Raw genomic sequence first — 26,306 nt, forward strand, 5'->3', positions numbered from 1 at the left:
TGTCATTTTTTTAGCCATTTTCTCTCTCTCTCTCTCTCTCTCTCTCTCTCTCTCTCTCTCAGTTGTTGTTGTTCTCTTATTTCTGTTTGTCTCTCTTCAGTTATCTTGGTATAACACTCTCCTCAGTACTTCCTGTAGAGCTGGTCTAGTATGGGTGGATTCTTTCAGTTTTTTTCTTTTCTTTTGTTTTTTAATCTAATAATGCTTTTATTTTTCCTTCCTATTTGAAGGATAATCTTGCTGGATAAATTATTCTTGGTTGAAATGGTTTCTCTTTTAATGTTTTGAATACATAGTCCCATTCTTTCCTTGTCTGCATTGTTTCAGTTGAGAGGTCTGAAGTTAGCCTAATGGGATGACCCTATAACTCCTGCCCTTTTTTTAAGTGAGGTTTTTGCTACAGGGCACGTGCACTCGCACATAACTCCTGCCCTTTTTTTAAGTGAAGTTTTTGCTACAGGGCACGTACACTCACGAGAAAGACAGAGGAGAGAGAGAGACATAAAGCAAGAAATCACCCCCACACACACAAGGGGTTTGGCCATGCCACAATCCCTTCTCTGTTTTCCTCTCGGGATCTTGGGCATGCATGCACACGTGCCCAGTGTGAGTTTAAGCCACTGAGTCCGGGACTTGAACCATGGTTGATCACGTGGGAGTCCAGTGACATAACCATTATGCCAACTGCTGGTCCCAACCCTTGCCATTTTTAAAACATTGTCTTTGTCTCTGATTTTTACCAGTCTGTCTATGATGTGACGGGGGTGGGAGGAGGATTTTTTTTGTTGATTCTATTTTGGGTCTTTTTATTTCTTAGGTCTGAATTTCTTTATGTTTCTCTATATTTAAAAAATTTCAGATAGTATTTCATGAAAGAGGTTTTTCATGCCTTTAGTAGATTTTTCACCTTCTGGAATACCCATTATATAGATACGGGCATTTCATGATGTCTAGAATTTCTTATGTATTGTATTGTCCTCATTTTTTTTTTTTTTTTGGTTACTTTTTCACTCTTTTTGGTAGTTTGGTTGGTGTTGGAGACTTTGTCTTCAAGGTCAGAAATTCTTTCTTCTGTGTGGTCCAATCTGCTGTTAATGGTTTCTAGGGATATTTTAATTTCTTGTATTTTGTTCTTCATTTTCAGAAGTTCTGTTTGATTCTTTTTGGGGGGTGTCTATTTCTTTATGAAATTCCTCTTTCATGTCCTGAAATGATTTTCTCATTTCCTGAAACTAATTGTCTGTTCTCTCTTGCATCTCATTGAGTTTTGTCATTATGAATACTTGGAATATTTTCCTGACATTTCTGTGTATTCTGTGCTGTCCATTGTTGGTGAGGGGCTGCTACGCTCACTTGAGTAAGCATGTTACTTTTCTCATGTTTCTTGAGATTTGTGCTGGGTTTTGGTTGTCTGATATAGTATTCACATCAGATGTGAATACTATTTCCTATTTATTAGAGTAGACTCTGTGGTGTTGGTAGAAGAAATTTCACCCTTAGCTCCCAGGAATGTTCTTATTGGAAGCTGTGTCTTCCAAATCACAGCAGTTATGAATACCTTCAGGTGCTTGGCTTCTCTTCTCTACCAAACTTTCAGTTCTTGATGAGGTGGTAGCAATCTAAGGAGATATTACTTAGTGAAGAGGATCATGTCTCATGCTGTGCCAGGCACAATGAGTCAGTTGGTGTGCTGAAATTTCCAAAGTTACTCTCAGGGCCTAGGAGTACACTCACAAGGGGAGGCTTCCCCATGCCAGGCCTGAGTCTCCTGGTGGGTGAGGAGAGCCCAGGCTGCCAGACCACTGTGCGATGGAGTGGCAAGAGCTCCAAAGTTACTTCCACAGCCTAGGGGTGCACTCATAAGAAGAGGCCAGTGAAGATCTGATTGAAGTCTCCTGGTGGGTAGAGCAAGCTCAGGCAGCCAGAGCACTGGGCTTTGGTATGGTAAAAGTTCCAAAGTTACTCCTGGGCTTAGGGGCACATGAGAGGAGGCCTGCTGAGATCAGGTTCCAATAATATTACTTTAAAAGATTTAGGAGATTGTGTATTATTTTAATGAGCTTAGTTCTGAAGGTAAGTAAGAATTGAGGTTCTTATTCACATTATTAAAACAGGAAATATTAGTTCCTTAGAGCACACTGGTTAATTCCTTTCCATTTTGTAATACTGAGAGCAGCATCCAGAGATTTCAATATTTATTTTGAGATCTTGATATTAAAGTTACTAATCTCTTTAAAATTATGTCTAGAGTGACCAGCTTCCCTAGTTCATCCAGGACAGAAGAGTTTCTTATGACACAGGGCTTTCCTGGAAAGTTTGGGGGACAGTGACTCACCCATGAAGAAATCACCTTTAAACTTTATACCCACTCTATGTTTTGTGATTTGTACTGCAACACATTTACTGAAGGTTAATGAAAAGTTTCCTTGACTTAAATGCATAAACTTGTATTTTACCTAGTTTTATTCTCTCAAAAGTTTTGTTTCATGGAATTAATATTCTTTGAATATACATAGACATTTCTTTCAAAAGGAGGGGGCCTGAGTGATTGCATATGTATTTTACCATCCTGGTTGGGCTTGGAGAAGTGTGAGCCAAGAAAGGAACAGTTGCCCATGGAGATTTTTAATGTATAGCAGGGATTTTTTTTTTATTTGCTTTAATCGAATTACCTCTTTTTCTCTTTATTTTATGGTCTGTTTTTCATGAAGATATTTTTGGAATGTAGAGTTAAATAATTCATGATTTCTCAATTATTGGTTTAGGTATAATTGCTATTTCTTGAGTTGATTATACTCCCTTGAGTGAGCTTTTGGAGACTCCTTGTGTGGAGAAGTTTAAGATAAGAATTTGCACAAGTGAAGAGGCCATTATAGTACAGGTGGGCCAGTAGAGGCAGGAATAACATATTTAGCTGATCAATCTTGGGATTACCACACTTTTACACAGCTTAGGGATTCTTAACTTTTTGTGTGTCCTAGGCCCTTTTGGCAGTCTGGTGAAGTCTACATCGGTTTTCAGAGTATTTGGGATACATAAAATAAAATATTTGCTAATACAAAAGAAACAACCAGTTATAGTGATACAACTATCAAAATATTAAAAGGCAGATCTGCGATATAACAATATACTTCCTTATTACAGGACTAAATAACAATGCCCATTGCTAGTTCTAATGATTATAATTTCAATGTCACTGTCGTAAATATTCTCCAAAATGAGTTGCTATAAATTTTGTCCTTACATGTAAATACATGGTGCTGCTCTCAAGGAAAGGAGGGAGTTCATCCCTTCCTGTGATTCTGAGCTGGCCTTAGTACTTGCTTGGCCAATAGAATGTAGAAGTGATGTTCGGGGATTTTGAAGGCTAGGTCACAAGAACTCTTGCATGAGAAACCTTTTTGCAGGCATCTCACTTGTTACTAGGTTTTCCTTTTGGAATAAAGCCCCTACATTATGGAAACCCAAGTCACATGAAAAGACCATGTTTGTCACGTTGGTTGACAACCCTGGATAAGCTCCCACTAGTAGCCATCATTGATTTCCAGCCATCCAAGTGATCTATCTTGGATATCCAGACCAGTTAAACCCAGTAATGGGTCTTATTGACAATCCTAAGATTTTTCTTTCCTTTATCTACAAACACATTAAACATCTTTTTTCATCCTGAGGTCAATGTTACCAGGATTTCTTATGTGTATTAAATAATGGTCCTTGAGAAGAAGAAGTCTGTCATTGAGTTCATTAAGATTACACACGAGCACTGGCAGTGCTATCTACAAATACATTAAACATCTCCTTTTTTCATCCTGAGGTCAATGTTACCAGGATTTCTTATGTGTATTAAATAATGGTCCTTGAGAAGAAGAAGTCTGTCATTGAGTTCATTAAGATTACACACGAGCACTGGCAGTGCTGATGGCCCACATGCTACCCAAAAGAGGCTCACTTCTTCAAAGCGAGCATTGTCACTTGTCCAAAATTGATTTGTAGTATTCCATCACTGCCATTTACATAATGTGGATGATATGGAAGCTGTGTTCAGAAATCATGCATTTAGCAAGCAACCATTTCCTGGGCCCATTACTTTATGTACCAGACACTTGGCCTCATGTTGAAATAACATGGTAGGGGAAACAGTTTCAATACCTATCTGAAATTTAATGCCTAGTAAGGGAGAGAGAAGTGTAATCATATGTGCAATTATAAACTAATAAAACTAGTAACTGTGCTAGAGGAAACATTCAGAAAATGATGAAAGTATATCATATGGGGATCTGGACTGGAATGAGAGTGAGTCCAATTATAATATGTTAGGCTAAAAACAACCATTTAAATATTAACTGTTACTACTAATAGATATACCCAGCATTTCTCAAGTGTTTGCAATGAAGCTAGCTCCTTATAAGCATCATGTGGGATAAAGATAAATAAATAAGTCACATAAATTTGAGAAGTTTTGGATTAAGCACAGATCCAGACATCTCTTTATATCTTTTTTTAAAACCCTTTATACATACATCTCTTTATATCTTTTTTTAAAACCCTTTTATATGATAATGTGAATTGCGTAACTTCCCAAGGGGGATATAGAATGCACTGTTTCTCAAATATGTTTGACCATATAATCTTTTATTCACAGAACAGCTCATCATGCTGGTATTTCAGGGAAACACTTTGAGTACAAAGTACTCTCACATCTAATCATCATTCACAACTATTCCATGAGGTTAGGTATCCTGTTATATTAGTAAGGTTAAGTTTTCTGTGCATATCAAAGATCTGAAAAATGGAAGTTTATATTTCTCTTACATAAAAGGAAATATGTTCCGTAGTGCCAGAGACTTGGACTTCTATCTTCTTGTTCCACCATATATTGTTTTCATTCAAAATATCTGTTAGAGCTCCAGCCATTGCAGCCACATTCCAGTCAGCAGAAAAGAGAAAAGGTTCTTCTTGGGAGCCTAATATGACACTTTGTTTATTATTGTCCTAAACTTAGCCAAATGGTCACATCTAATTAGAAAGGAGGCTGGGAAATGTAGTCTTTCAGTTAAGTGAGAGTATATGCAATCAAAAACTGAAAAATTGATGTTCTTATTACTGAAGAAGGAAAGAGTAAATATTGGGAGGAAACTCATGGTCACTGTCAAAACATTCTCTTATTTTGGGACCAGCAGATGGTGTAATGGTTACATCACTGGACTCCCACATAGACAACTGTGGTTTGAGTCCCGGACCTGGTGGCTTAAACTCATGCCAGTGCCCACCCCAAGATAATGAGAGGAGAATGGAGAAGGGATTGTGGTATGGTCCCCGGGGGGGGGCTGATGTCTCGCTTTCTGTCTCTCTCTCTCTCTGTCTCTCCATGAGTGCATGTACCCTATAGAAAAAAAAAATCTCTTAAAAACAATCCTCTTATTTTATAGCTGAGGAAAATGGACCCAAAGAGGCATGGCCACAAAAAAGCTCAGGGGTCATAGCAGTAGTACAGAGTGAGATCTGTGCCTTTGGAGTCCTTGAGTCTCTCAAGGTCATTACACTACTTCTATTTAAACATGTGTAGTGATTAAATGAGAGTCTTTCAAAGACTGGGATATAGAGGGTCATGATAACATGTAGAGGTAACACCATTTCGAAGAGTATTTTAAGAGAAATACATGTTCCTGAGAGACATCATCATATATTGAGAAATTACTGGAACTTGATTAGTAAAAATTTGTAAGCAGCCTGTGACTATTCTTTGTCTGGGCTGCATCACTCACACACAGATTCTGGTTTTCAGGCTGCTATGCGCTATAGACCCTGCTCTGTGTCTAATGGCTTGTCCTCACTTTTCTTCCTTCGTAGCATCAGTGATGCTCTGTGGGTCCTGGTTGCATCTGAAGCCATCTGTTTACTTCTCTTTATTTACACGATAACATCATCTGATACCAATTCAGTGTTGGGATAAAAAAAAAAACACAAAACAAAACAAAACATTGGTCTTACCTAGATTGTTCTGTGTTTTTGTCTGATTTAATGACAGTGAGCTCATCTGTCTGACTGCATTTCTCAGGCAGCAGGAGTGAGTATGTGGAGAGATGGTGTCCATAAAACCCATGCAGGAAGGTTTGCACAGAGGTGGTTGGTGTTCTGTATGGTGCCAGGACTGGCAGAGCTGTGTTCAGCAGTGCAACTGGCAAGTATCTTTCTGCTGTCTTCCAGCACATTCTTAGGTCTTCTTATCTTTGTGGTCTCAGTATCCACTATAGCTGCAGAACAGCAGATGTTCTTTGCATAGTGATTAAATGACTGAATGAATGAGTGGATGGTAGGTTGGATAAAATCCTGATTAAATCACAGCCCCTCTCTTCCATTCATATTGATGACATAATTGCTGGACTTGAGACAGATCAGTAGGAATGATTGCTGTTGGCATAGTGAGGCCGAATGCCTCAGGGTGTTTGCTCTGGGGATGTGGCTGTGGTCCTGATGCAGGGCACTGAGACTGACAACCCAGGCAGGTCCCTACTCTTTTGTCTCAGCCCATCACATAGCAGTACTTTCTTCTTGCAAGACTAGGAGGGTAAGCATCTAGAGCAGTTTCCTCCTATAGGTTCAGGTATCGGTAATTCCAATCTGCAACAGAATTTTTTTATACCTTAGTGGGAAAGTGGGCATGATCCTATGATGGCACAAATTTTATAAATAGGATTTAAGTTTAGCAAGTCCACTTCTGGAAAGTAAATAAAGATATAAACCTCTTCTGTAGAGTGGCTCCCAATTGCTGACTCCTATCTTCTTCTGAGAGAAAACTGAAAAACATTCCCTCTAAAAACAAGTTGTCTCTAAGACTTCAGAGTTCTAGTGATATAGGAAGGAAGTCTCTGACCCAAGGCTATCCTGGAAGCCCCATGACTGCTCCTCATGCCTCAAGTAAGGCATCCCATGTCTGTCCTCTGCATCCACCCAGGTTGCTTTACTTGTAGGAGAAAGGGTTTCCAGAGTTTGCTTCATGATCTGTGTTACCATGTCCATGATCTGTGTTATCACATCCACATGAACTTTCTGGAGCTGAGGGAAAGGCGCAATATTTCCATTTCCGTTCATTGTGGCCTGTTGCCTTGACCTCCTACCGTGTGGACTTGAGGATGTTACCTCATTGCTGTCCTTGATCCCTCTGCTTGTCTCTGCCTTCCTTCATTTAGGTGGTTTGGATGAATGAATGGCATATGGACGTCAACGTGCAAATAGTAATAGCTATAGTTTAGGGAAAGTCGGCCTAGGTCTTTATTCACTGTCTAATGAAGGAGGTTTCCAAAATGGAGTATGAAAGATAACCAGTTAAGAGCCAATAGAAAATATGAGAAATGCTATTTTAATTCATTTTTATCTCATCCTTTGAAAAATCTCCTGTTTGTATGTTTTGTTAGTAGATAATATTTATTATATTAATAATATGTCAATTATTTATTTGGAAATAATATTGGAATATATAGTTAATTGTTGTTCTTCTAGAGAAGTAGTATTTGGAATTTAATCAAGTTTAATACCATATTAGTTCTTACTTACTGTAAAAAGAGTTCTCTTTATAAGACATGTGTTAGTAAAATATAAGGTATTCAAATGTTCCTTGTCTTAAAATGGGTTATATCCTGATAAGCCCATCATAATTTGAAATGTGTTTAATGCACGTAATCTACTGAACATGATAACTTAGCCTAGCCCCCCTTAAATATGCTCAGAACACTTACATTAGCCTACGGTTGGGCAAAATAATGTAACAACAAATCTATTTTATAATAAAGTTTTGAAAATCTCTTATAATTTATTGAATACTGTGCTGAAAGTGAAAAACTAAATGTAATCCTTACTATCTTAAGTCAAAGTCATTGTCAGTTTAAAAAACAAAAGCAAAAAACAGTGGCAGCCCACACTATCCTAAAATAAAAAACTATTAAGTCAAACCATCATAAGTCAGAGATGACTTCACATGTATGAGAGAATTTCAGATAGTTTGTGGAAAAATGGAATTAAGATGTAAGTTTACTTTGGTACAAAAATTTTTGAAAACCAAGTGTAGTTTTTTCATATTATGCATTTTACTTATACATTATATGTGTATAAGTTTTAGAAAAGATTTTATAATTAAATAATAATATAAAATTAAAATTTTGATTTCAGGAACCAGAGCTAAGTCTGGGTTATGACTGTAAGATAATTTTATTTTTTCTCATATTTTATGTCCAAACAAGTTAAACTTTGCAAAAATTTGAAAAACCTAACTGTCAAAAGCAACAGGTTTTAATTTCCTACAACAATTTGGGGATATTTCTGTCATATGCCCTTATTTTATAATTATTGTATATATCTTTTTAATACCTTCAGTACAAAGCACAGGATCTGGCATATAGCAGAAACTCAATTAATGCTAGAACTGAGTATGTGAATGAGGGAGATGTAGATTCAGGCCAAGCAGTCTTTATTGAAATATTTCTAGGGATTTTGGAAACTGAAGGGCCTGCTGTCAATGTCACACTGAGAACCTTGGCACACAAGAGGTGGGTACAGGCTGGCAGTCTCTAGGAATAGGATCACAGGGCTAGAGTGTGTGGTTGTCTGCTGCAGAACTTGCTTTGTAATCATTCCACACAAGCATTTATTTAGAATCTCTGGTTCAAAAATCTGCTTTTCCTGAGATGTCTTCCCTATAAGTAAAAGGATGTACTAAGCAAGAAAGAAGGTTCATTCCCTTCTTAATGGAGTTCTCTGAACTCTAGTATTCCCAGGAGGAGTCTCTCATTTTCCTTCTCCCCTGGTGAGCTGGTGGCCTTTCCTTCAAGCTTCTCCACACAGCCTGCCTCCTCCCTCCTCCCTGCACCTTCCACCTGAGCAGTTTTTGGGCCTCCTGTGGCTTAGCACCTGAGGAACTGATGGGCCTGGTGTGACTTGCCAATCAGGAGTTTAGAGCTCTCTGGGGATTTACTGCTTCCCAGCCTGCAGGCCTCCTGTGGCTTAGCATCTAGGCAGTTGACACACCTCCTGTGGTTTTAGCTAGTGAGCAGCTTGTGGATCTTCTGTTTGCTGTGAAATCAAGTTTCAGAGGTTACCTTTTCTCATTTGCATAGTGTTGATGCACCTGTTTTTGTTTTCTTTTTTGGTGAAACTATAAAAGGAACAGTATAAATGTGAAAGCTTTGATGGCAGCTTAAAGCTATGACATTGGCTACTGCAAAGGGGCCCAAATTTTGCTGTTCATAAAACAGTTGAGGCCTAAATACTGGTACTAGAGAGGAGATTATCTGTGACTGAGGAAATCAAAGAGATGCAGTAATACTTTTAGGCTCCTAGTGTATGTACTTGGCACGTATTTGTGAGATCTTGCCAGTCCAAATGAATTAAAAAGGCTTCTAACACTTTTTAATTATCTGATTCCTCTGGAAGTGCCACTGAAGGGATGACTTTAGGCACAGCTAGCTGGCTCTGGGACAGGAAGGAAATAGTTAAAGGATTCTAAACTGCTAAAGAGGGGTTTTTCATTTTTCTGAGAAAGGAGCAGTTTGCATGGAAATCACAGCTTTTATACATTAAGTATGGTTATGAGTCTCTTTCTGAAAGCTGCGTGAGAAATGTGGACCTTTTTTCCCCAAAGGAAAATGAGAACTAGGACCAGAGATGCATGTAGCTTCATGCCAAGGATTTTCAGGTAACAAAGAGAAGGGAGAGACTGGTTGGTTCTCATGAAAGAGATTTTGTTGATTACATAATTTTTGCCACATCATGCCTGACCCAAGGAAGCAAACTTTAACCATGATTTTTATTAGCTCTGCTCTTTCAGTATCTTCTCTTTTCCAATCCTAGTTCCATCATGTCCCTTCATAGACAAACCCAAGTCATAATGCATGAATAAGGACGGGCTATATCAGAATGCCAGTGCCAAGTGCTGTACTTGTTTTTTCAAGATCCCAGTTTTACTTGAATAAAAGTCATCAGAGGAGCTGGGTTAAAGTGAGAAAGCTATAAAATACCATCAACAAGAAATTATACAAGTGGGACCAGCAGATGGTGTAATGGTTGTATGACCGGCCACAGTTTGAGTCCCAGACCTAGTGGGTGGAAACTCATGCTGAGCATGTGTGTGTGCATGCCCAAAATCTCAAGAGGAAAATGGAATAGAAGGGATTGTGGCGTGGCCCTCCCCACCAGGGGGTGATTTCTCATTTTCTGTCTCTCTGTCTCTCTAGCAAGTATATGTGTCCTATAGCAAAGACTCTCTTAAAAAATGATGTTAAAAAAATAGAGGTACTGGGACCAGCAGTTGGCGTAATGGCTATGTCTCTGGACTCTCATGTAGTCAACCGCGATTCGAGTCCTGGACCCGGTGGCTTAAACTCACGCCAGGCGTGTGTGCGTGTGTGCCCAAGATCCTGAGATGAGAATGGAGGAGAAAGGATTGTGGCATGGCCATCCTCCCTGGGGGGTGATTTCTCACTTTCTATCTCTCTGTCTCTCTCTATCTTTCTGGTGAGTCACGCACCCTATAGCAAAAACCTCTCCAAAGAAAGAAAAAAAAAATAGAGGTACTTAAATCACTTATTACTTGGAATCAAAAAAGGGAATAAGTTATGTAATAATTATAAAGCCATTGAAGAATATGACAGATTGGGATGATATCAGATCCTCAATAATTTAATAGCAGTTGCAGTAATTAGAATATGTTAATAACATTAGCAGAATTAGTAATAATATACCCATTACAATAATAAAATAATAATATAAGCTCAGATTTTGTGTGCAAGGTACTGGGTTAAATGTTTATTTTATTTCACTGAAAAAAGATATTTATTTATCTCACTTTATAAAGATGGTGTGACATTGGCATCATATTTTATACACAGGAAACCAAGATCACGAGTAGACATTCTTAGACTTTAGCAAGCATAAGAATCAAATTGGTCCAGCAGGTAGTGTAGTGGTTAAGGTGCTGGACTCCCACGTGACTGACCACAGTTCAGGTCCCTGACCTGGCAGCTTGAAACTCATGCTGGGCATATATGCACCCAAAATCCTGAGGAGAATGGAGGAGAAGAGATTGTGGTGTGGCTATCTCCCTAGGGGTGATTTCTTACTTTCTGTCTTTCTCTCTAGTGAGCTAATGCACCCTATAGCAAAAATTTCTTAGAGAGAGAGAGAGAGAGAGAGAGAGAGAGAGAGAATTAACTAATGTGGTTTAAAATTTTTAGTGGTTTACATTTTTTTTTTTTTTTGGAGAGGTTTTTGCTATAGGGCATGTGTGCTCGCCAGACAGAGAGAGACAGAAAGCGAGAAATCACCCCCCAGAGTGGGATAGCCATGCCGCAGTCCCTTCTCCTCCATTCTCCTCTCGGGATCTTGGGCATGCACACATATGTGCCCGGTGTGAGTTTAAGCCACCGGGTCCGGGACTCGAACCGTGGTGGACTACATCGGAGTCCAGCAACATAGCCATTACGCCAACTGCTGGCCCCAAGTGGTTTACATTTCGAACCACTTTGCAAATAATGCTAGAGCAGTCTATTTATGGGCCACACTTTTGAAAAGCCTCAGCTTAGAGGATAAATAACATCGCTTGTTCCACAGCCAGAAAATGGCCAAGCAGGGATTTGAACACCGGGGTGTCTTATTCTTGTTCCTCTTTTATTCTGTCATTTACGCACTCGACCATTGTGCTACAGTCAGTCCTTAGTGAGCTCTTTAGCCCTTTCTTCCTTCTTCCTTTGAATAAATATTGTTTTCAATTGGAATCATGAGACATCTGAAAAGTCATGGTGTTTTGCTATGTTTTTTCTGCACGAAAATGTGTCAGGACTTTTCCAACAACCCGATAGATTTGGTCTTTTTGATGTGTATTTATGTTTATAATATATATCTTTAAAAATACTAATTAACTATTTTACTACATGTCAATTCACATCCTAAGCATTTGAGATTAATTCACTTTGGAATTCTTAAAACTACCTCATAGTCTCTCCTAATTCATCTCTCTCTCTCTTTTAAAAATTTTTTGACAGAGAGAGAGAGAGAGCGAGAAAAAAATGAGAAATACGCCTCCAGGATTGGCCTCAGCACAATCCCTTTCTCTCCATTCTCCTTGAGATTTTGGGGACACATACACACATGTCCAATGTGATTTTCAAGCTGCTGGGTCTGGGACTCAAACCATAATCGGCAATGTGGAAGTCCAGCACCTTAAATACCATGCCACCTGCTGGCCTCAAATCTCTCTTTATAAGACCCCCTAAGGACACTGAGACAAAAAGCATAAAGCTGATTGACAGGAAGACGGTGTTTAGACAGTGTTTAGTCAGTAACATGACTCTGTTGTTCTATGCCATGCTAAGAAGTCTCTAAATTCCACGATGAAAAAAATATGTTCTAAATATTCATAAGTTACTTCTTAAAGAGTTAAAAAATATATTTTGGATACTATTTTTTCAGTAATGACAGGTAAATCTGCCAGATCATTTAAAATTACTGCATAGTATTCCAGAGTAGAATGTAGTACGATTTATCAAATGTTATTTTGCTGATGGACATTTGAGGACATTTAAGGAATAGAGAAGAAGGCATTGCAGCATGGTCATCCCTCCTCAGGGGGGACTTTTCATTTTTTCTCTCTCTGTTTCTCTGTCTCTCTCTGATAAGTGCATGCACCTTATGTAAAAACAAAACAAAACAAAACAAAACAAAGCAAAACAAACAAACAAAACTTAAAGAAACCATATTATATGATCAAGTCACATAATTCTGGATGAACTGAAAAGTCCTGTATTAAATATAAAGGAATTAAAATATAGGAGACTACATTTATTCTTTTATATACTTTTTAATGTTCTGTGTTTCTAATGTATGTCTTGGAATATGCTTAAGCCAAATTTGGGGGTGATATTGAATTTATTATTGATGATTGTTCAGTATCTCTTTTTCATAGTACTCTTGTTTTCTTTGTGTTTGTATAACTTTGTGTGTCTGCCCTTGTTTTAAGAAGGATGGGAGAGCAAAGTTCTTATTGCAACGAATAAATTGCAAATTTAAGTTCTCCTTATTTGTGGTACTAAGAACTTTCCAGAGAGTACTATATTCTATTCACAGTAGTGGGGTTTAATCTTGTCCGAATCTCTATCATTGTGGGTGGCGGAGGAAAACTGCATGCCTGGCAAGGACAAAAAGAGAATTAAAAAGAATCACACATGCATATACAAACATAGGACTAAAATTTTGCCTGTAGCAAATGAAAAGTATGAAAATTTCTCTCTCTTTTTTTTGGAGAGGTTCTTGCTATAGGGCGTGTGCAGTCATCAGAAAGACAGAGAGAGACAGAGAGAAACACAAAGCAAGAAATCATTCTCTGGAGGGATGGCCACGCCGCAATCCCTTCTCCTCTATTCTCCTCTCAGGATCTTGGGCACACACGCACACGCGCTCGGTGTGAGTTTAAGCCACTGGGTCCAGGACTGGAACCATGATCAACTACATGGGAGTCCAGCGACATAGTCATTATGCCAACTGCCAATCCTGAAAATCTCTATTTTTTTTTTAAGAGAGATTTTTGGGCATGCATGCATACATGCCTGGAATGAGTTTTTTTAAGCTGCCATGGTCAACTGTGTGGCAGTCCTTCAACGTACTATTACATCATCTGCTGGTCTCTAATATTTTTATTTTTAATTTTAATTTCAATTAAAAAATTAAAACTAAGCAATGTATTTACTTGTTCAAAATCCAAAGGCACAGGAGAATATCCATTGAAAATTCTCTGTACCTCTGCCTTCATTTCCTGAAAACAGTTCTCAAAACATTTCCTGAAAACAGTTCTGTAAAAAAAAAATACATATTTTTTTTCTTATCCTCTCTTACTACATAAATGTTAACATTTTACAAACTGTGTTGCACCTTGCTTTAAAAGATTTAATTTGCAGATTGGTCCATATTGGTACATAAAGTACTTTCTTATTTTTGAAGAGATTTATTAAGGTATAATTCACATACCATACAATTATTCCATTTAGAGCGTTCAGTTCATGACTTTTAGTGTATTTTCAGAGTTGCACAACCATCACCATAATCTATTTTGAAACATTTCATTAACCCCATAAGAAAACCCACACCCCTTAGCCATAACTCCCTAATCCCCCATCTTTCCAGCCCCAGGCAACTGCTAATCTACTTTTTGTCTCCATAGATTTCCTATCCTAGACATTTCACATAAGAGGAATCATACATTGGCTTCTTTTACTTCGTATAATGATTTCAAGGTTCATCCCTATTGGAGCATGTAACTGGTTTCTGTTGGAGAATGGATGGGCAGCTAAAAAGATCCCATGTGTGAAACACATGTTTAGTTTGATATGTGGCTGTGCATAAACACACATGCATTAATTACTTTCTTTCATGTTTATGTACAGCACTCGCTCATTCTTATGCATTAGTTCTCATTAATTTTTTAAAGAATTATTTATTTAATTTTTATGTATTCATTCATTTATTTTAATTTGACCACACACACACACACACAGAGAGAGAGAGAGAGAGAGAGAGAGAGAGAGAGAGAGAGAGAGAGAGAGAGAGAGAGAAAGCAACACCCCAGATCCTGGACTCAAACCATGGTCGGCTATGTGGGAGCGTCCAGCACCCTTAACCACCATGCCACCTGCTGGCCTCTCATTGGTTCTTTTTAAAGGAACCCTGTTTAGATGATGTTAAGGTAGTAGTTTCTTAGAGAGACATTAAACCAAATGCCCAAATAGATTTATTTTACATATAATTTTGTAAAAAGATCATCCCTGCAAGTGGAGTCTGATGTTTACATGATTTAAGTAAGAGCTGTACTGAAATTGTGTCTCAAGCTTATAATCGTTTGAGGGAATATTAATTTTCACTATTATATCAATTCTTGTGTTTCTCTGGGAAGGAGACAGTGCGTATAAATTGCAGTGGCCCTATCTTCTCTTTCTTCCCTTCTGTTACAACAGAGAAAATGTTCTACCTTCTCTCAAATATAATCCCACCTGGTGTTCTCTTTATCCTGTGTTCTTCTTTTTCAGGTACCTCAGTCTGTTAGTTGTCTCGGTTCTGTCCTGTGTCTGCAGTCTTGTCCTATCCGCAGAATACTTCCTATCAGCGTACACACATTTCTTTGTATGTCCCATATAATCGATACAGTTCCCTGAGTCCTTACCTCCTTCTTCATACTGATGGCTCTTCCCCTCATTCTGTCTTTAGTCCCTTGGTGGTTCTGAGAACAAACATTTTCTAGATGTAAAATTACTGAAACTATTCAAACTGTGAAGTTTGTTTTTTCTTTTTCTAAGTATTGGGTCCCTATGTCCAACTGTCACATTGAAGTCTCCACTGGATTGACTCAATCTGAAGCCAAAACAACCTGAGGAGCATCCCCCCAACCCACTCTTCATTAGTCTGTCATCCCCGTCTGCCAGCTCGCTCCTACTGCTGTCCCTGTCCAGAGCACGACGTCATCTTCCATTGCCAACTGCTCAGACTCTTCTTGACACCTCAACCAATCTTGTCTGTTCTTTTTCCTAAATATTATTCAAATATTTATTTTCTAAAATCTCTCCTTCCCCACCCTAATTTATGCATTATCACCTCTTCTGCCTTTAGTCTTTTTTTTAAAATTTGCTATAAAACATGTTGGACAGAGAAGGGAGGGAGTGAGAAAGCATCCCCAGAGAGGATGGCATGCCACAATCCCTTTTCCTCCTTTTTCCTCTCAGGATTTTGGGCACACACACATATGCTCAGCATGTTTTTACAAGCTGCCAGGTCCAAGACTCAAACCATATACTCAACCATGTGGGATCTAGCTGCCTTAACCACCACACCAGCTGGCCCACATTATTTCTTCGAACTGCTAGAATGCCTCTTAGTTGTTCTCTTCCTTCTACCCATGCCCTCATCTACTCCCATTTAAACATCACTCCCCCTGCAGTGACAGTGATCTTTTAATAATATGGATTTGTTGTACAAATTTTCTGCTCAAAAAACCCTTCAGGAACTTACCATCATTCTTAACTTTTTGAGAGTTTTTTTGCTATAGGGCACATGCACTTGCCAGAAGTACAGAGAGAAACAGAGAGACAGAAAGCGAGAAATCACCCCCCATGGGGGATGACCACACCGCAATCCCTTCCCCTCCATTCTTCTCTCGGGATCTTGGGCACGCATGCACATGCACCCGGTGTGAGTTTAAGCTACCGGGTCCGGGACTTGAACCGTGGTCGACTACATGGGAGTCCAGTGACATAGCCATTACACCTACTGCTGGTCCCCTTACCATCATTCTTAATATGAAGTCTCACAGTTTTTACTTTGCCTGATAACATCTCACAAATTATGTTCCTCCTTGTTCTTTAAGAGATCAGCTTCCAGATCTGACCCATAGCCTCCAGAGTCCTGCCAGATATGTTCCTTTGTCTAACTTTCCAGCCCCACCTCTCATCACTCTCCTACATCGTCCACAGTCCAGGCCCTCTTACTGCCTTTTTCGGTTGTTTGAATGTATGGAGCTCCTCAATTCTCACTTCTCTTACTCTGCCTTCTCTGGAGCATTTGGTCTCCAACTCTACACCTGGCTAACTGCTACTCCACCTTCAGTTCTCGGCCCTTTCATTCTGGTCCCTCACTGTTACTCTCATTGCATTATGCAGTTTCCTTCCCACCACTGTGCACAATTTGTACCCATGTCATTATTTTTGTGATTGTGTTCTAATGTCTATTTCCTCTACAAAGATTGAGTTTCATAAAGCCAGGGAGTGTGTCTCTTTGATTCATACAACAACAGAGTGAAAAGTATAAAGTGAAAATTAAATAATACTTGTTGGACATATGAAAGAGGTGGTAGCTAATATATGATTATATGCCTGCCACGTGCCAGACACTAATACTTTTACATGTGGTGCTTCACCTCATCTCTACTGTCACCCCTGTAAAGCGTTATTTCTCTATTTAGTCACATCAGTGAGTAGAGCATGGGAGGAGCAGGCACACAGTTGAGAAATGACTGAACTATAGAACTGCTTAGAGCCTGGATGAGTGTTGGCTATCAGGGTATCAGTAGGATTCTGGTCTTTAGGAAGTTAGGAGCAAATGAGGGCAGTGGTTTCTCAGAGATTGATAGGCACTAGAAAAAGGGGAGACAAACACAGTCTTCCTTACTTCAAAGTGAGGAAACATCGGGACCAGCAGATGGCATAATGGCTACGTTGCTGGGCTCCCATCTAGTCGACTGTGGTTCAAGTCCCTGACTCGGTGGCTTCAATTCACACCAGGTGTGTGTGCATACGTGCCCAAGGTCCTGAGAGGAGAATAAAGGAGAAGGGATTGCAGCATGGCCATCCCCCCTGGGGGGTGATTTCTCGCTTTCTGTCTCTCTGTCTCTCTCTGTCTTTCTGGTGAGCTCACACACCCTATAGCAAAAAAAAAAAAAAAAAAGTAAAACAAACAAAGAAATAAACAAACAAACAAAAAAACCTCTCCAAAAACCAAAACCAAAACCAAAACCAAAAACCAAAGTGAGGAAACATTGCCTGTACCTTGCAATGGTTATTTGATGCCATATTATTTCTATTATTGCATCAGAAGCAAATGCTAAAAAGGCCACAGACTACTTCCTTCCATCACCTCACCTAATCAGTCTTCTAAAAACATTTTCTTCTCTACATCGAGTGGGAGATTGTTTCACTTATGTTAGTTTTTTTGGCATATATCACTTTGCCTGACACAGCACTTGATAGTATTTGCTAAGTGAATGAATTAATGAATTAGCAAATGTATTGGTCAGTAATAATACTTTTAGACTTCTAGAAACCCTTAATTTAAAAAAAAGGGTTAACACTAAGAAAAGTATTTCAGTATCTTTGATAGGCAGAATGAAGGTATTTTTAGATTACTGGAATTTTTTTAAGATAATTTTTTTCTTCCATGGAGTAGGGATAGAGAAAGAAACAGAGACAGAGATAGCACTCATTACCTGGTCCCCAACAGTGCAGCCCTAGTCCTAGAACCCAGGTCAGGGGCACACATGCCTGGGGAACTCAGGGAGTTCATGGAGTCCTCCAGATGCAAACCAGGAGCCTGTCTAAGCCTCTTAGACCACTTCATTGTACTGCTGTGCAACCAGTCAGCCCTGAATATTGGGGTTTTGATAGGGGCTGTAGAATCTGGACATTACTGGTAGGAAATTAAAAATTTAAATCCAAGTTTTGGGTACTTTCATGATCTCTGGGCAAATATTTAAATTTAGTGAAAACAATTCTTTGAATTGAACACAAGTAATTTACTAAATTTTATAGGGACTCTTGTTAAAAGTTTAGGACTTTCCAAAAATCATGGTACCATGGTAAATATTTAGAACAATGAAAGCTTCTACAATTTTTGGACTTATATAACATATAGGGATTTCAAATTTAGAAGCATAACATATATGCTAGTTTACACAAAAATTATTAATTTGGGGCTGGTGCCATAGCTCAGTAGTTAAGGGAATCAGATCTTACATAGCTGACTATGGTTCAGATCCTGGCCCCAATAGCTTGAAATACCCACCAGGTATGTGGCCATGCATGCTCAAAATTTTATTTTATTTTATTTATTTATTTTTTTTGGAGAGGTTTTTCCCATAGGGCACGTGTGCTCACCATACAGACAGAGTGAGACATAGAGACAGAAAGCGAGAAATCACCCCCCAGGGGGGATGGTCACGCTGCAATCCCTTCTCCTCCATTCTCCTCTCGGGATCTTGGGCATGTACGCACACGCGCCCAGCGTGAGTTTTAAGCCACCGGGTCCGGGACGCGAACCGCAGTCGACCGGGGCCGGGACGCGAACCGCAGTCGACTACGTGGGAGTCCAGTGACATAGCCATTACGCTAACTGCTGGTTCCCATGCTCAAAATTTTATGATGGTATAAAAGGAACAGAGGAAAAAGCATCCATTAGAGGGTGCTTTCTGTCTCTTTCCAGTGAGTACACACACCTAATGGCAATTAAAAAAGGAAATTATTAATTTTGATTCAACATATTAAAATGTAGAGGATTTACTCAATATTTATTACTCAAGCTCTTTTTTAAGCACCAAATATGCAATTATATAATAATATATACAATTTAAAAAAATATATAGAATATTGGGACCAGCAGTTGGTGTAATGGGTATGTTCCTGGACTCCCATGTAGTTGACTGTGGTTCGAGGCCGGGACCCAGTGGCTTAAACTCACGCCAGGCGTGGGGGCCTGGCTGCCCAGGGTCCCCAGGGCGTGTGTGCATGCATGCCCAGGGTCCCAAGAGGGGAATAGAGGAGAAGGGATTGCAGCGTAGCCATATCCCCTGGGGGTGATTTCTTGCTTTCTGTCTTTCTGTCTCACTCTGTCTTTCTGCCATAGGGCGGGCGCCACCACGCCCTCACTCTGTCTTTCTGGAGAGTGCACACACCCTATAGCAAAAACATCTCAAAAAAAAAAAAAAATAGAATATAAAACTCCCATATTTTAGGAATTTATTAATGTTTTGGAGTTTTTTTCTAGTTAAAATAAACAATTGAAAATGAGAAACAAAATAAAAACATTGAATTAAAGGAAAGGCCCTCATAGCTTTCTTGACATACTTGCCCTCTCTAGTGTCAAACAGAGACGAAAAGAAGATTAATTTAAAATATAGGCTGGTTTGGAGAAATACACTCACCTGCTACAGTGTTTGCTAAACGGCCCTTTGCCTAAAAACCCTCAAGGTATGAATCACTTATTTCTTAGATTACCTTTTTTTCTTCTGGGTTATAGTGTGAAAATATATTTATTTAATAGAAGTTGATCTCATTATTTTTCTTAAGGAAACAAATTAAAACAAAAATCCACATAGGAGAATAATTTTGGTGCCTCGTTTGGCTTTAACACTCACTACGATGTGTAAAAATTGGATCACTTAAGAGTTATCAGTTTGCACGTCTCCACACATGTAAGCATCATTCACTGTCAGGGTTAGAGAGAGATTTTTATCCTCAAACTCAGGTTAGTTGGGGTTCATTAACAATGTATAGAGGTAATAGAATTATGTGGATAAAGCCAAATTGTAGTTCAACATCAGACTTCAAGTTTATCAAAATACTTATTCTTCATTTTTAGGTCTTTTGGTGAAGGTCTAGTTTGTTGTTATTATTATTATTTTTGTTTTGCTTCTTTGTTTTTGAGACTTGGACCATTCAAGCAAGCAGAGCACTATGGGCTTTTTATAAAAAAGGCAGCATCAAGTCACTCTCTCAGAATTCTTTGAGGTTTTATGGAGAGAAATGCAGCATAACACCACCTCTACATCAAAAATCAAAGCAAGCTTGGAATGAGAATAGGCATGTTTTTTCCCTAGATTTAAAAGAACAGCACCTGCTATTTTCCTTTCAGAATTTGGGATGCAGAGGATTGATCTGATACAGTTGGTAATTTTACTTAAAAACCTTCCTATTAAATAGATTCCAAATATTTTTGAAGAACAGATGGTATAGACTAGAGGAAGAGATAAACATTGTATGTTAAACATTTTATTGATCAATTAAAATATCATAATTTAAAATGTTGATTCTGCTATAGGAATTGTATGCCTGAATGTGATTGTAAAAGACAGTGTATGTGGGGAGTGGGATGAGAATTTATTACCCGAAGTTTTGTTAATATATGTGCCTCTTCCCATGAAGTGAGGATAAAAATGGCTGCTTTCTAACTCTTCCTCTCCTCCTCCTTCTCTCTCTCTCTCTTTCTCTCTCTCTCTCTCTCACACACACACACACGCACTCACACACTCACACACACCAGAAAGGCAGATGGTTTCTCTTCAAGGTGTTAGAAAACTGGATTTCAGTCTTGAATCATGTGCCTCTGGGCACTTTGAAAACTGCCTCTTCTGTCTCTTTTTAAGACCAGTTTGAAAAAAAAAAAAATGATAGGCAGAGTAGGATAAAGAAACCACCTGTGTGGAATTGATGAAAAAGGCAGGTTGTAAAGTTAGCAGCTCTTTGAAAGGAGTTTAGTTCTAGAAAACGCATTTTTAAACTTCTAGCACTTTTTCCTTCAGTTTTTTTTCTGTAAGAGAATATACTCTGGAGAACCAGTACCATCATCTCAGTAAATTAGTCTACTTGACATTAATTTTCAGTCATGTTAACCTTTCATCTCGGTGAACTATTTATGTATGAGAGCTTCCGTACTATTTTAGGAGTACTTTTCTTGGGTATATTAGCCATCCTCATGAATTATGATAGCCTATTTGAAAAAATGATTGGATTCATCAAAAGTTAAACAAGACTACAAAGAAAAGAAAACACCACCAATCATTGTATAAAATATGTAAAGTATTTAAAACAGTCATTTTTGAGCTAAAAATACTCTCCTGTTTGGGAACCAGCAGTTAGCGTAATGCCTATGTCACTGGACTCCCACGTAGTCAACCGCGGTTCGCATCCCGAACCCGGTGGCTTAAAACTCATGCCGGGCGTGTGTGCGTGTGTGCCCAAGATCCCGAGAGGAGAATGTAGGAGAAGGGATTGAGGCGTGACCATCCCCCCTAGGGGGTGATTTCTCGCTTTCTGTCTCTATGCCTCTCTCTGTCTGTCTGGTGAGCGCACGCACCCTATAGCGAAAATCTCTCAAAAAAAAAAAAAGAGAAAAAAAATACTCTCCTGTTTAAAAAGAAAGATTAGAGATTGTTTAATTGTGATTCAAATGGCATTAAAATGTGCTTTTTTTTTCCGTTTACATATTTATAGGAAGATATTGGGACCATAACTGAGTACGAAGACAAACCAATTAATTATGCAAAGTACAGGAGAATAACAAACCTACAAATAATTCTTACATGTCCCACTCTGCCTTTGCATGTCAGAGCTCTCACTCAGAAATCTGAGCTATATCCCAAGTTAGTGAAGGGCCTCATTCCTGACAATAGGAGGGTTGTAGTAACAACTGTCTTCACCACCTAAGTTATGGAGTCTAATACAGTGAATACCATACAAGCAGTGAGTCTGCCTGCTCTAAATTATGCCTTCTCATGTGACCTCATCATTATTCCCAGGATCTGTGGCCTTTGCCCTTGATCTCATTTCTACAGGAGTTAGACAAGTGTCAGGCTCTTGGAATGCTATACAATAGTGACCTTGATTCCCTAACTTTGCTGGGAAAAAAGAAGTGAGTTTAAATTTAGTGTTGAAATGACATAGAATGCCTTGTAGCTTTGGTAGTAAAATTGTAAAATTATTTCTGTTATAAAAGAAGCCCTAGCCCTCTGTCAGAGAAATCTGTCTTTTGATTTGGCTCAGGTTTTCTGGTCTTGAGGGTAACTATTGCATTTATGAAAGACTGAACTTTCTTTGTTGTTGTTGCGTTTGGTGCATGGGGAAATTCAGGGGATTCTCCTTCATGTTAACTTTCCAGACATTGTTTCTAAAGTTTTATTTTGTAATTGTCAAAACAGAACATTTTTAGAACAAAACAAAGCTAAGTAAAATGTTGCTTGGCAAAAAGTTACTAGAATAAAGATGGTGGGTGTTTAGTGTTTGATGGATGAACAAGTGGTAAGAGGGTATAATTCGGAACCAAGAGACACCACCCCATGGCTGGCCCTAAGCCCCTTTGGGGGTAAAAGCAGTTTTTAATTACATCTGGAACTCATTAATTCTTTTTGGAGCCTCTTTCCAGAGCAGCTCCCCCATCAGCCTCCCATTGAGCAACAGAAATTCCAGATGGTTCCCTCCATATGCCAGTGCTTATTCTCTCAAGTAGGATAGATTGGTCACTGACAGAGTAGGATGGAATAGCCGTGACCAAGACAGGACAAGGTGGAAAACACTGGGACATAGTTAAATTAGAGGTGGTCCATCATTTGTGTTTATTAAGTGGGTTGTATAAACATAATTTCTGAGTGATTAATCTGAAATGTCTTGAGCAATTTTTCAGGAAGGATGTTACTTCTAGAGAATGTGGCATATTGATTCCAACTTCTACTCTGAAAATCAGAGAAAGCCCATACAAGCTGTCATTACCACTGAGGATGGGTCCGTTTCGGCCTATAGCTGATCTGCTCTAGAAGCTACAGTAGGGTAGATTCTTTTGCTCGGGTTCTAGCAACCATAGCTGTAATCTCTGTTACTGTGTGACTAATAGAATTCCTTCACAAATGTCTTCATTAGGCATATTTTTGTTTCATTGTTGAATAATTGTGTTACCATAAGCCTATTGATAGACTTTCCAATTTGAGGTAGCTAGGAATGAAAGCAAGGTCAACTTCTATACAGCTAAAGAGTTTATTATGATTTCAAGTGTATCATACTAAATTTTTGGTTTCTACATATGTATCCTTCTCTGATAATAGGAAATATGTCTTATTAGTTTTTGGATTTCCACCACCTAGCATGATTTGGTTCAGTGGGATCAGGAAAGAAGAAAGAAGAAAAGATGGATTCTGGAAATTTCAAAAGAAATTAAGAACAATGCTTTTACTCTTATCTTCCTTCTCTGCTTTTCCTTTGATAACATTTGTGTGTGTGTGTGTGTGTGTGTGTGTGTGTGTTGTTTGGTGTTATTTTGAACACCTAGTACATGTTAGATATTATTTTAGCTCTGAGAAAATGAAAGCAAGAATGGCAGCTTTAGTCTCTGTTTTCATGAGGTTATAATAGTTTGTCAGTGAGTCATGGGAAAATTGTTGTATTTAAAGTGGTTAAAGAAATGAATAGGAAATATTTCTTCAGAGAGATAGGGGGCTAGACTGTGGACTAATAATTAAAGTGGCTGGATCCCACATGACTGCACTTGGACTCCGTGGCTTAAGCAACATGCTGGGCAGGTACACATTCCTTTTCTAAATCCCAAAAGAAGAAGGAAAAGAAGGGATTGTGGTTTGACTGTGCCCTGTGAGGAGTGCTTTCCCACTGTTCCTTTTCTTCTCTCTCTCGTGGGTTTATGTACCTTTGGAAAAATTAAAAACAAAACAAATAGAACAGACTATGATGATTACCAAAAGGGAACATTTGAATTCTATGTACAAGTCACAGTTTAGATGAGAAGTTCACTAATGCCTACTATCCTAGTTTTATGCTTGTATGAATACTCAGTGGATGAACAGCCTCTTGGAAATGAATGGTATCAAGTTGGTTGCTTAACAGAGTTTGGGGAGGGTTATTTTATTATTTTGTAAAATCAATTTCAATACTCAATTCTTGGTGGAATGTGCTATAGGCTAGAACACATAAAGGTCATTAGTAGAGAACTCTTGTTTTTAAAGATGTTTGCTTCAAATTTTTTTCTTAAGGTCATGAAACCATAAAATATAAACCTAGAGCATCCTTTAGATATTTCACTCATTTATTTAAATGTTTTGAAAAGTGCCATAGATATAATTGAGATATTTATCTGTTGAACCTATCACACATCTTGTATTTTATCTTCCACACTGCAATAAGTGCTAAGAATTAAAATAAATAAATAAAGTCTCTTTCCTTAGGGAAGTAGGGAGAGGAGGAAGACATAATTACAGTAAAGACCAATCAATAAAAATTACCTCCTCACATACAATAATGTGTGTTTATAATTCAAATAATATGTTTTGGTTGCCTGGTGTAACTGTATAGAGGATGTCAGTGGAATGTGAGAAAGAGAGATTGTTTCCCCAGGAGGAAGGATAGAGCCAATGAGGGGACTGGGAATGGCTTCCCAGCAGAGCTAACACTTGCTTGTACCCTGGTGGATGAGTGTGTGGCACTGATGCTGCTGGGTCATGACCAGACTGTGAAAATCATTGTTCCACGTACAACTGAGAGACAGGGAAAAGAGAGAGAATGCAGAACTTGTGAACCAGTCCTGGAGATGTCCTACCCAATCTAAGTGTATTTTATTGGTCATACTCAGTCTCGTGACTTTATCTCATTGCAAAGGAAGCTATAAACTGTGGTCTGGAAGCCCAGGAGGAAAAGGGAAACAGTTGGTTTATAGCCCTATCCACAGGAGAACATCACAAGTCTTATAAGCAGGGAAATAGACAAGGACTTGGAAAAACAACTCGTGACAAGTTAAATTTGTTTGGGCAGGTCTTTAAGAATAGCAAGGAGTGATGGGGACAGCCAGGTGGCACTGTGGTTAGGGCAGGTGGATTCTCACATGGCTTAATTCAGTTTGAATCTCAGACCTAATGACTTGAAACTCATGCCAGGAGTGTGTGTGCATGTTTACCCAAAATCCTGAGAGGAGAATAAAGGAGAAGTAATTTCAGCATTGCTGTCCATGCTGGAGGGCAATTCTTACTTTCCCTCTCTCTATCTCTCTGTCTCTCTCCTCTCTAGTGGGCACAAAAACCTAAAAACAAAAAAGAACAGCAAGACGCATTGTTTTCTAAAATGAGAAATGAGATTATATTAACAAAATAAATGTTTAAATAGCTATACATGTGTCAGTGATTATGGTATTTAAAATGTATGCAGAAACATTTATTTGATATCTTTAATTCATGTTGAATTACAACTAAGCTTCAAAAATAATACTTAATACTTTGGCACAAAGGAAATATTTACCGTTCTAATTAAGAATGTTTTATTCATATATTATTCTACTGTTAATTTTGAACCAAACCTATTATTACTTCTTCTGAAGTTATATGGAAACTGCCTTATTAAAGGGAAGATGAAGAAGAATTGTTTTAAGTTGTTCATAGAATTCTATAAGCATTCCTAGCTAATGGACAATAGCCCAAATAGTGACAATATCCAGCATTTATTGAGCATGTACCAGGTACTTTGCCTTACACAATGGGAATTAGGAACTGGGGAAGGCTTACTATTATTGTACACTTTTTATTTATTAATTCTTTGTTTTGCTTTTTTTTGCCCTAGGGCATGTATGCTCACCAGAGAGAGACAGAGATTGAGAAAGTGAGAAATCACTTCCCAGTGGGGATGACCATGCTGCAATCCCTTTTCTTTCATTCTCTTCTCAGAATTTTGAACACATACACACACACACACATGTGCGTGCAAGTGCACACTCATGCACAAACACGTGGCTGCTGGGTCTGGGACTTGCACTGTTGTCAGCCATTTGGGAGTCTAGTGCCTTAACCACCATATCACCTGATGGCCCGAAAGCAGGTGTTTTTATTATTATCCTTACTTCACAGATGAGATAACTGAGGCACAGAGAGATACAATTCTTGGCCTACACAGTTAGTAAGGAGCAGAGCAGGATTTCAAACCGAAATAGTCTGGCTGCAGAGGTCAAGGCTATATTTACTGTTTTGA

At 38.6% G+C, this 26,306-nt stretch overlaps 1 protein-coding gene across 1 annotated transcript in view; it reads left to right on the plus strand.

Annotated features, from left to right (window-relative positions):
• The window catches only part of PKHD1 (PKHD1 ciliary IPT domain containing fibrocystin/polyductin), a 578,800-nt gene that overhangs the window by 327,616 nt on the left and 224,878 nt on the right, over positions 1-26,306 (plus strand). The window lies entirely within an intron of this gene.

The sequence above is a fragment of the Tupaia chinensis genome, unplaced genomic scaffold (genome assembly GCF_000334495.1).
Source record: "Tupaia chinensis unplaced genomic scaffold, TupChi_1.0 Scaffold148470_1, whole genome shotgun sequence".
NCBI classification, from domain to species: Eukaryota; Metazoa; Chordata; class Mammalia; order Scandentia; family Tupaiidae; genus Tupaia; species Tupaia belangeri.